Here is an 11,661-nt window from a genome sequence, read left to right on the forward strand (position 1 = left end):
TCAAGATTGTTCTACCCAGCAAGACTATCATTTAGAATTAAAGGAAAGATAAAGAGTTTCCCAGACAAGGTAAAGCTAAAGAAGTTCATCACCACTAAACCAGTATTACAAGAAATATTAAAGAGATTTCACTAAGTAGAAAATAAAACACCAAAAAAATGTGAATAAGAAAATATAGAAAAGAAAAAAATGCTAACTGACAAAGGCAGACACTTAAAAAGCAGTGAATCAACCAACTATAAAAGTAGAGCAAAGATTAAAAGACAAAAGTAGAAAGAGCATGTGTAATTACAACAATCAAAGGATTCACAGAAACACACAGTCTACGGCCATGCCACCCTGAATGTGCCCGATCTCATCTGATCTTGGAAGCTAAGTAGGGTCGGACCTGGTTGGTACTTGGATGGGAGACCACTTAGGAATATCAGGTGCTGTAGGCATTAAAAATAATAATAGTAAAAATAAAAATAATAAAAAATGTAAAAAAAAATAAAAAAAGAAACACACGCACACAAATAAAAGAAGTAAAAAACAATGATAAAAACATAAACATGGAGGAGTGAGTAAAAATTATACTTATTTTAGAATGTAGGCAAACTTAAGTGACCAAGAACTTAAAATAGACTGCTGTAAACAGAGCCTGATGTATATGAAACACATAGTAACCACAAACCGAAAATCTGCAAGAGATAGACAAGAAATAAAGAAAAAGGAATCCAAATACAACATGACAGAAATGTCACCAACATACAAGAGAAGAGAGCAAGAGAATACAAAAGGAACAGAGAAGAACTATAAGAACAATTACAAAACAATTAACAAAATGGCAAAAACTACATACCTGTCAATAACTGCTTTTGATGTAAATGCACTAAATGCACCAATCACAAGATGTAAGGTGGCTAAATGGATTAAAAAAATAAGACCCATACATATGCTCTCTACAAGAAACACACTTCAGATAGACACACAGAGACTGAAAGTAAACAGATGGAAAAAGATATTTCATGCAAATAGAAATAAAAAAAAGCTGGTGTAGCGATACCTACATCAAAGAAAATAGATTTTAAAACAAAGAATATACCAATAGACAAGGGCATTTCATAAATATAAAGGGATCAATCCAACTAGAGGACATAACTCTCATAAACATCTACACACCCAACCTTAAGAGCATCAAAATATATAAAGCAAATATTGATGACATAAAAGGAAAGATCAACAGTAATATAGTAATAGTAGGGGAATTGAACAAGGAAACAGTGGCCTTAAATGACTCATTAGATCAGATAAATTTAACTGATACTTTTAAAACATTTAAAAAAAAAAAGCAGCAGGATATACATTGTTTTCAAGTGCATATGGAGCATTTCCCAGGACTGACCACATGGTGTACACAGCTAAAGCAGTTCTAAGAGGAAAATTCATAGCAATACAGACCTATCTCAAGAAACAAGAAAAATCTCAAATAAACAATCACCTAGTAAATAAACTTTACACCTAATGAAACTAGAAAAAGAACAGACAACGCTCAAAGTGAGTAGAAGAAAGGAAATAATAGGGATCAGAGCAAAAATAAATGAAATAGAGTCTAAAAACACAATACAAAAGATCAATTAACCCAAGACCTGGTTCTTTGAAAAGATAAAGAAAATCATCAAGAAAAAAAGAGAGGGCCCAGGTAAATAAAATCAGAAATGAAAGAGAAGTAACAATCAACACCACTGAAATACAAAGGACTATAAAGAAATACTTTGGACAATTATATGACAACAAATGGAACAACCTGGAAGAAATGAATAAATTCCTAGAAACACATAATATTCCAAGACTGAGTTAGAAAGAAACAGAAAATCTGAACAGACTAATAACCTCTAACAAAATTGAATGAGTAATAAAAATACTCCCAACAACAAAAAAGTCTTTGACCAGACAGCTTCAAAGGTCAATTTTACCAAACATTCAAATAACAATTAATACCAACCTTTCATAAATTATTCCAAAAAATGGAAGAGGAGGGAAGGATCTCAAAATCATTTTAGAAGGCCTGCATTACTTGATAACAAAACCAGGAAAAGACATTAAAAAAGTAAAAAGAAAATTATAGGCCAATATTCCCGATGAACATAGATGCAAAAATCCTCAACAGAATATTAGCAAACTGAATTCAGCAAGACATCAAAAAGATGATACACCATAAATGATAAAGTGGAATTTATTCCTGGGATACAAGGTTTGTTCAATATCCACAAATTAATTAATGTGATACACTATGCAAATAAAATGAAGGATAAAAATTGTATGATTATATCAATAGATGTAGAAAAGACATTTGACAAAATCCAATATCTTTTTATAATAAAATTTTTCAGCTTAGTGGGATAGAGGGAACAAACCTCAGCGTAATAAAGGCCATATTTAACAAATCCACAGCCAACATCATACTCTAACATAAGTTGAAAACCTTTTCTTTAATATGAAAAACAGGAAAAGAATGTCCACTTTCACCCATTGTGTTCAACATAGATTTGGAAGTCCTAGCTACAGCAATCAGACAAGAAAAAGAAGTAAAAGGCATCCAAATAGGAAAGGTAGAAGTCCAACTGTCATTAATTGCAGATGACATGATACTATATAGAGAACCCTAAAGATTCCACTAAAAACTACTAGAACTGATAAATGAATTCAGTAAAGTAGCAGTATACAAAATTAATATTTAGAAATCAGTTGCATTTTTATACACCAATAATGAACTGACAAAAAAAGAAATTAAGAAAACAATCTCATTTACAATTGCATCAAAAAGAATCAAATACCTAGGAATAAATTTAACAAGAAAGTAAAAAACCTGTATTTGGAAAACTGTAAGACATTAAAAAAAGAAACTGAAGAAGATACAAAAATGTTCATGTATAGGAAGAATTAACATCATCAAAATGTCCATACTACTCAAAGCAATCTACGGATTCAATGCAATCCTTATCAAAATACCAATGACATTTTCCACAGAACAAATCTTAAACTTATATGGAACCCAAAGACCTCAACTAGCCAAAGCAATCTTGAGAGAGAAGAACAAAGTGAGAGGTATCATGCTTCCTGATATTAAACTATATTTACTACGGGCTGTAGTAATCAAAACGGCATGGTACTGGGATAAAAACAGACACACAGAACAACAGAACAGAATAAAGAGCCTAGAAATAAACCCATGCCTACATAATTAATTAACCTATGATAAAGGAGGCAAGAATATACAATGGGGGTAAAGACAGTCTATTCAATAAATAGTGCTGGAAAAACTGAACAGATACATGCAAAAGAATGAAACTCGATTACTTTCTTACCCTATATACAAGAATAAACTCAAAATGGATTAAAGACTCAAATGTAAGACCTGAAACCATAAAACTCTTAGAAAACATAGGCAGTAAACTCTCTGACATTGCTCTTAGCAATATGTTTTTGGATATGTCTCCTCAGGCAAGGGAAACAAAAGAAAAAATAAACAAGTGAGACTACATCAACTAAAAAGTTTTTACACAGTGAAGGAAACCATTAAAACAAAAAAGATAACCTACTGAATGGGAGAAGATATTTGCCAATGATATATCTGATAAGAGGTTAGTATCCATAATATATAAGGAATTCATACAACTTAACCCTCCCCGCAAAAAATTTGATTAAAACTAGGCAGAGGACCCGAACAGACTTTTATCCAAAGAAGACATACAAATAGCCGATAGATATATGAAAAGATGCTCAATGTCACTAATCATGAAGTAAATGCAAATTAAAACCACAGTGAGATATTACCTCACGATAAATCAAGAAATGAGTGTTGATGAGAAGGTGGAAAAACAAAACACTTGTGCACTGTTGGTGGGATTGTGAATTGGTGCAGCCATTATGGAAAACAGTATGGAGGTTCCTCAAAAAATTAAAAATAGAACTACATATGACCCAACAATTCTACTTTGTATTTATCCAAAGGAATTCAAAACACTAATTCAAAGAGACATATGTATGTCTATGTTCATTGCAGTATTATTTACAACAGCCAAGGTATAGAACCAACTTAAGTGCCTATCAATAGACAGTTGGATAAAGAAGGTGTGGTACATATATAAAATGGAATATTACTTGGCCACAAAAAAAAAACTAAATCTTACCATTTGCAACAATGTGGATGGACCTGGAGGGTATAATGCTAAGGGAAATAAGTCAGAGGGAGAAACACAAGTACTATATGATCTCACATGTAGAATCTAAAAAACAAAATGAACAAACAAAACAGAAACAAACTCATAGATGTAGAGAATAAATCGATTGTTGCCAGATGGGAGGCGGGTTAGGGGGATGGGGAAAAGGTGAAAGGAATTAAAAAATACAAATTGCCAGTTATAAAAATAGTCATGGATATGTAAAGCATAAGAAATACAGTAAATAATATTGTAATAACTATGTATGGTATCAGACGGATGATCAGTTCATAAAGTATATGAATGTCTAATTACTATGTTGCACACTTGAAACTAATATAATGCTTTATGTCAACTATAATTGGAATAAAATTACAAAAAAAATCTGAGAAAGGAAAGATAAGTAAAAATTTTGTTTGCTTTGAAATTTTACTTGTAAATAATTGCTATTAAATTTCTGTTTCTCTCTCTCTGTTTCTCTCTCTCTGGCTTTTTGTTGAAAGCATATCCTATCAATATCATTATTTACATAATTCTCTATTGTTGAGCATTTAGGAGTGTGGTTTTTACAGGCTTCCAGCACTTGCAGATATACCTATGGGATTAAGCTTCAGTTGTCTACAGTGGTAGCTCACTGATAACATCCTTTATTAAGAGCCTGTTCTTCACTTCCCTACTCATTTCTCTTTCACCTTCCAAATAAACCACTTGCTCTTGAATCCTTGTCTCCAGGGCTGCTTCTCAGAAAACCCACAGCAACGCAGTGATCTGCAAGCTTTAGGTTTATATGTCTCCCTTTTCCAGTGTTTGACTCACATACAACTTCTCAGAAACAAATCTCTTGCCTGACTGAGTCCAGTTTGGTGCCACCTCCTGGGTTTGGTATCTCAACCTTTGACCTCCAAGTTTCTCATTCTTTTGCTAACCAATTTATGCTAGACTTTCACAAGGCTGACTTGATGGTTAATCCTTGTGTTTCCTCCTGTCACCTTGTCCCTGAGTTATTCCTCTCTTACAATTCTGCTATCTCTTCTCTGGGCTTTTATTTTCAATAAATATTTACCAACTTCTGTTTCTCAGCCTCAGGCTGGAAGCAGGAGGCCCCAAGCCTCAGTGTGATATAGATAAAGAGTTTGTTTTGGGATTCTAATTAAACTACTTCAAAAGCTCTGCTTTTTCTTGTAATCCTTTCTGGAAAAAATTTTTGTTATTGGGCTGTCCTCTGAGGTGATGTCTCATCTAAACAGAAATTTTTTTTTTCTTTTTTTCTTTTTTTTTTTTGGCGAAGCATTGCCCATACTCTTTAACTTTGCTTTCTTTTCCACTTCTTCAAATTTGACAGTTGGAGGGTCCAAAGTCTCAGAACTCTGCCAAAGGGTGCTTTAACATGTATACTTATCTAAGCTAATACTGAGTACTAGCTTGGGTCTTGATGCTATACTGTTGAAGGACATTCATAATCTGAGAACTTAATCCAAAGACATGAATGTAAAAGTGGGAATTTTAGGCACTATGGTAGGAAAAGTTTTCAGTGACCCACCAAATAGCAACATTCACATTTTGGCAGAGGGATGCTTTGTCCTGGGATAAAAATTATAGTGCTTTCCTTCCCTTCCTCCCCTCCCTTCTTTTTCCCTCCTCTCCTCTCCCCTCTTTTCTCCCCTCCCCACTTCCTTCTTTCCTTCCCTTCTGTCAAGAGTAGTACAGTTGACTCTACCAGTTATTAGCTCTGTGATTTTGAACAAATTACTTATTCCATTTTCCCACATGTAAAACTGAGATAATAATAAGGTTGTTATTATCCTGCCTTATGGAGTTTTGTAAGGATTAAATGAACTAATACTTGTAAAGCATTTAGAACAGTACCTGGCACAGAGTAACCCTTCAAAACATATTTGTTCTTATCAATTCATTTATAAAATAAATAAAGCACCTACTTCTTGGCAGGTCCTGAAGCGACAGGGTGACCAAGTAAGTCCTAAGGGTCTAGTGAGGAAGATAATTTAGGATATGGTTATTCAACTTGCCTCCAAGAAACTACAGTTTTATGTTCTTCACTACATAGAAGATTTGGACTATTTTAGGTAGGAAGGAGACTGCTCCTCCAGGAGGCTGATCATGATTGAGTGCAGGCAACTATGTCATCTCAACATAAGAATGATTGAAGAAAGGAAAGCAGAGGTAGATTTCTGATAACAAATAATTTGGGCACTGGTTTGAATGGATCTCAGGGTTTATTGGGGAAGGAAAAAGAAGGATGAGGATGAGGATGTGGATAAAAGAGATGCTGGAATGGACTAGATTGGGGCCTGGAGCCCTGGGATGGATGTCCATGAAAAGAGTTCAGGCAGTGCTGGGTAGACAAGAGAAGGAGCTTTGCAAGGGGTACTGGTCCCATGCTCAGTATTCCGTTAGCCTACAGGCCTTGCCGACCAACTTCTCACTTTCTCTGGAGCAATCATGGCTGAATAAGAGCATGGATTCTGGAGCCTGATTGTGGGTTCAAATGTTTGCTTCACTACTTACTGGCTGTATATTCCAAAGATGGCCACACCCACCCCACAGGCTTTTCCCACATGTAACTGGCTGAGAGGGGTGGCTATACTCCCTCTCTTTGAGTAGGAACAGGGTCTTGGCACAGCCCTAACCAGAGGAATAGGCAGAAAGGAGGCTGTGTGCTTTTAAGTCTAAGTCATAAAATGGATCTAGGTTCCACCTGCAATCTCTCTCCCTAGGGACATTTGCCCTTGGAACCCAGCCACCATGGTGTAAAGAAGTTGAGGCTACTTGGGGAGTCTGCATCCAGGCATTCCAGCTTATAGCCCTAATTCAGCCCCGAGGTAACAGCTAGCATAAATCACCAGGTATGAATGAAGGAGCCTTCAGATTATTTCAGGCCCTAGCTTTTTAGACTTCTGTCTGAGGACCCAGATGGCACGGAGCAGAGATATGGTATTCATATAAGGTATACCTGACTGAACTCCTGACCCACTGCGAGAAATAATAAATAATTATTGTTTTAAGCTACTAAGTTTGGGGGCAATTTCTTATGCAGCAGTAGATAATTAACATAATAACTATGTGACCTCAAGCAAGTTACATAACTTCTCTATGCTTTAGTTTCCTCATTTATGAAATGGTGTTAATAACAATATCCAGTGTACTGGTAAATTAGCTCTCAAAGCCATGATTTTTAGCATTTGCGATTTCTGTGGTATAAAAAGTCCCACAGTGATTGAAATCAATCACTGTGGGACTTTTTATACCACAGAAATCAATGGTTTAAAAACCAGATGATGAAGTTCCTAAACATTTAACAATTGGCTCTCATGAACCAGTATAAGACACCTCCAACATACTACCAAAATATCTACCTCATAGCAGTAAATGATTTAATATCTGTAAGTAATTTAAACATAGCACAGTGTAAGTGCTCTGTGTTTGCTATTAAAGTTTCTGCTGCTGTTTTTATTATTGTTATCACATGTGTCCTAGTTGATCTGTAGATATCTGTGGCATTGCTCCATTTACAGAAGCCTTCCCTAGTATTGGCTGGCCATACTGACTGCGTCAACTCTGACAGAACCAGGAGAGCTCTACCCTACAATGCCCCAGATTACTCTGGATTCAAAGAGAAACCTTGGGCACATAGCAAGAAATGTGGGAGTCAAGGGCTGGTATATGAATCTTTTATACCTTACTTGTTAGGAGAAGTCTGAACTGGGCAGAAACGAGACACCTGAGTCGGGTAGTGGTGAGTGATTCCTCATCACGCAGATGACACAGTACTGTTTAGTACATGATTAGATGGGCTAAACTTCAGGTGCTATAGGAGTCCATGGCAGGGGCTTTCATCCAAGCCTCAGGAGGCCAGGGAAAGGGTCTCAGAGAAGGTTGAATAAGAATTGCCTAAGTTAAAGAGAAAGGGAAGGGAATTCTAGATGGAAGAGCTAGCTTGAACAAAAGCCTGATGGAGGAAAAAAAAAATAAAACATTTCATTTCTGGAGATTTGCAAATCTGAGTGTGATAAGAATGTAAAGTGGTAAGATCAAGGACATTCTACAGGACCACTCATTTGTACTCCTCAAAATGTCAATATTATGAAAGAGAAAGAAAGGCTCAAACACTGTTTTTGATTAAAAGAGACTATACAAACATGACGACTAAATGTAATGCACACTCATGGACTGGTCCTGAATAGGGAGAAGTAGGGGCACTATAAAAGACATTATTGAAACAATTGGTGAAATTTAAATATGGACAGCATATTAAATAACAGTGTTGTATTTATAGTAGGTAAAATCTCATTTTCTCTTATATGAAAGAATGTCATTGTTTTTAGGAAATTCGTGCTGAAATATTAGAAGTAAAGGAGTATGATGTTTACAGTGAACTCTCAAAAGATTTGGGGAAAGTTTTTATTTATTTAAACAGAGGTAGTGATAAAACATGAATGGCAAAATGTCAGCAATAAAACCTGGGCAAAGGGGTTAAGGGAGTTTCTTCTATTCTTGCAATTCTTCTATAAGATTAAAATGATCATTCAAAATAAAAAAAAAAATTAAATGAGTGGAGAAAAAGGCAGCGTAGGTTAAGAGTCAAGGAGAACAGAAAGTCAGGAAGTTTGGTGCTCATTTTATTAGAAAGGGCACTGAGGCATGGACAGGCTAAATGGCTGGTTGAGGGTCATTGAGCAATTAGCATAGGCTTTGTGCCCCTAACCCTTACTTCTGAAACCCATGTCTTGGCTCTTTCTAGTAAAATATAGAGTCCCAAGAGGGAAGTGAGTGTGCTAATAAATGACCTCTGGTGTGAAGAAGACCCCAGGGGTCTAATTTCTGCTTGCTGTGCAGGAGTCATCCACGTTGCTCCTATTATTTCAGATAATCATTAATACGAGTTGTACGCTGAATTCCCTGTGCACTGCCCTGAAATTTACCCCATATGTTTGTAAAAGTTGATTACATCTTTGGGACCTTTTTCTACTATGAGCAGAAGCTATAAAGTTTCCATTGTTGCAGCTCATTGGGATCAAGTATCTTTTCTAGTGCACCATAAAAGGATCTCTGCATCTGATATTTGACGTCAAACAAACATGCACAAACAATCTATCAATTTTAGATGATGTGTAGTGCCATCATCTCTTAGGAAATTAGGATAATATCATTCCCCTTTTCAAAGAACAACTCAGTACAGAGTAAGGGAATCCTGGTTACCTATGAAACTAGAACTAAAAAGGAATCCACACTTTCACATACTTTTGGCAGAAGTATAAATTGGTATAGCCATGTTGAGAAATTGTTTGACAGTAGCTAATAAAACTTAATAGATGCTGAATAAAATCAATTGATGCTTGTACTCTTATCTGAGAAATGAGTGCATATGTCCACCTACACATATGTACAAAAATATTCACAGCAGATTTAATGATAATAGCCAAAAAATGAAAACAACCCAAATGTCCATTGATGCTAGAATGGATAAACTGATATATTCACAGATGGAGCACTACTGAACAATGGAAAAGAACAAAATACCGACATATGCAACATGGCTGAATCTCATAGCCACATGGATGTAAAAGAACATTCTGTGTTATTATATTTATTTGAAGTTTAAGAACAGGTAAACTGAATTTGTGATGGTAGAGGTCAGAACAGTGAATACTGGGGATGTTTATTGGGAGAGGATATGAGGGGGCCATCTGGGGTGCTAGAAATGTTTGATATCTTCATCTGGGTGGTGGTTATACAAGTAAGATTTGAGCACTTAGCTGCATGTAAATTATACATTAATAGAAAAATACTTTTTTAAAGAAAAGAGTTTCTTTCCACTGGTAGGATTGTTTTGAGGGGCTGCAGCAGCATGAACCATCCCAATGACCATGCCTGATAGCAGCAACCTGGGGTTCATTGTGTTGTCAGGCCACACTGGGAGATAACCAATCACACATGCTCTTGCTGACATAGGCTGGTTAACAATCACCAGTCACCCAAGGCTCAGTCAATGCTGGTGTGCCAAGTCAATGGCCTCAGGACTGCTTCCACCTGAACTCCAATGTGTGAAAGAATCACTCACCATGTAGGTCTTATGCAGGCCCTGAGAATCTGTATTCTCAGGTGATGCTAATGCTGCTAAACCAAGTTTGAGCATCGAGGCTCTAGAGACAGACAGGGCAGGGTGAGAATCTTGGTTCTGCTTTATAATCGTTGACAGATTGCTTTATCTCTCTGAACTTTAGTTTCTTCTATAAAATAGCAAAGAAAGGATAAAGGAAGGATAGACAAAACAACCATTTCCCAGAATGGTGTGACTTCAATGGAGTAATAAACATAAAGTGCTTAGCACTGTGCCTGGCCTATAGCAAGCACTCATTAATTGGTAGCTCTTGTTATATTTATTATTTTTAATAAAGAAATTTGGGGTCATGATTTGAAGAAAGGTAAATGTGTATGGTTTGTAAGGGCAGAAACTAGTGAGCATTTATTTTCCTTATAGACTGTTGAAGGAGGACATTTTTTCTTACTTCTTTTATCTCCTATTTCATCCTATAATCCTTCCCTTGGTCTCCACTATCAAGACAGATTTTCTCTTCACTCTTCCTACTCCAATCCACCTCAAATATAGTAAAGACAGAAGAACTCAGGCAGAACCGAAGCTGGAAGCCAGATTGTCAAAGTGTGCCCAGAGCTGATGTCGTTGTTAACAAAACATCCTCCCCACATGGCTAGTTCTAGAGGAGCAGCATTGGCCCCTGGTAATTGAGGTCAGTGGCTGGGTCTCCACACATATCCATGCTCAGTTGCCCTCTTCAGAATTCACTCATGTTTCTCTGTGTACAACGGCACTTCTGGAGAAAGACATATGTTCCTCAGTTTGTGGGGCTGTCAGTTGGTGTATTTTTTAAGAACCAAATTAATTTATTGTCAAAGAGGGAAAAAAGAAAAATGCTTGGCTCTGTGTTGCCTTGAGGGTAACTTACTTGGACTGCGTCTGGGTTTCAGGGGGCCCCTCTTTAGTTTGGAAATGAGGGAGCCATTTGACTGGAGTTTTGAGTAGCTCTGAGGCTGGGGGAGTGCTAAGTTGCAGTTTGGTTTAATTTTATAAAGTGAAATAATGTTTAGCGAGGACCAGGCACTAGACCAGGCATGGAAGTTTCAAAAATAACCAACCAATCGACCAACCAACCAACCAACTAACCAACTAACCAACTGACCAACCAAAGACACTCACAGTGGAACAGGGAGACAAAAAAGAAGCAGGTGTGATACCCTGAGATAAATGCTGAGGTCGGGTATACATGGATATCATGAGAGCACAGAGAAGGGAAAGATAGTCTGCAAAAATGGCCTCCCAATAAACTACACTTCTTGTCATTCACATCTTTGTGTAGGCCCTCCCCATATTGGATCTAGGCTGGCCTGTATAACCAATAGAAGTCAGTGAAAGTGATCCTGT

The 11,661-nt window shown here is 36.6% G+C and overlaps 1 pseudogene; it reads left to right on the forward strand.

Annotated features, from left to right (window-relative positions):
• Positions 1-321: 321 nt before the first annotated feature.
• LOC120593846 (uncharacterized) lies at positions 322-440 on the forward strand (annotated as a pseudogene).
• Positions 441-11,661: the final 11,221 nt, after the last annotated feature.

The sequence above is a fragment of the Pteropus medius genome, unplaced genomic scaffold, assembly GCF_902729225.1.
Source record: "Pteropus medius unplaced genomic scaffold, Ma_sr-lr_union100, whole genome shotgun sequence".
Lineage (NCBI taxonomy): Eukaryota > Metazoa > Chordata > Mammalia > Chiroptera > Pteropodidae > Pteropus > Pteropus medius.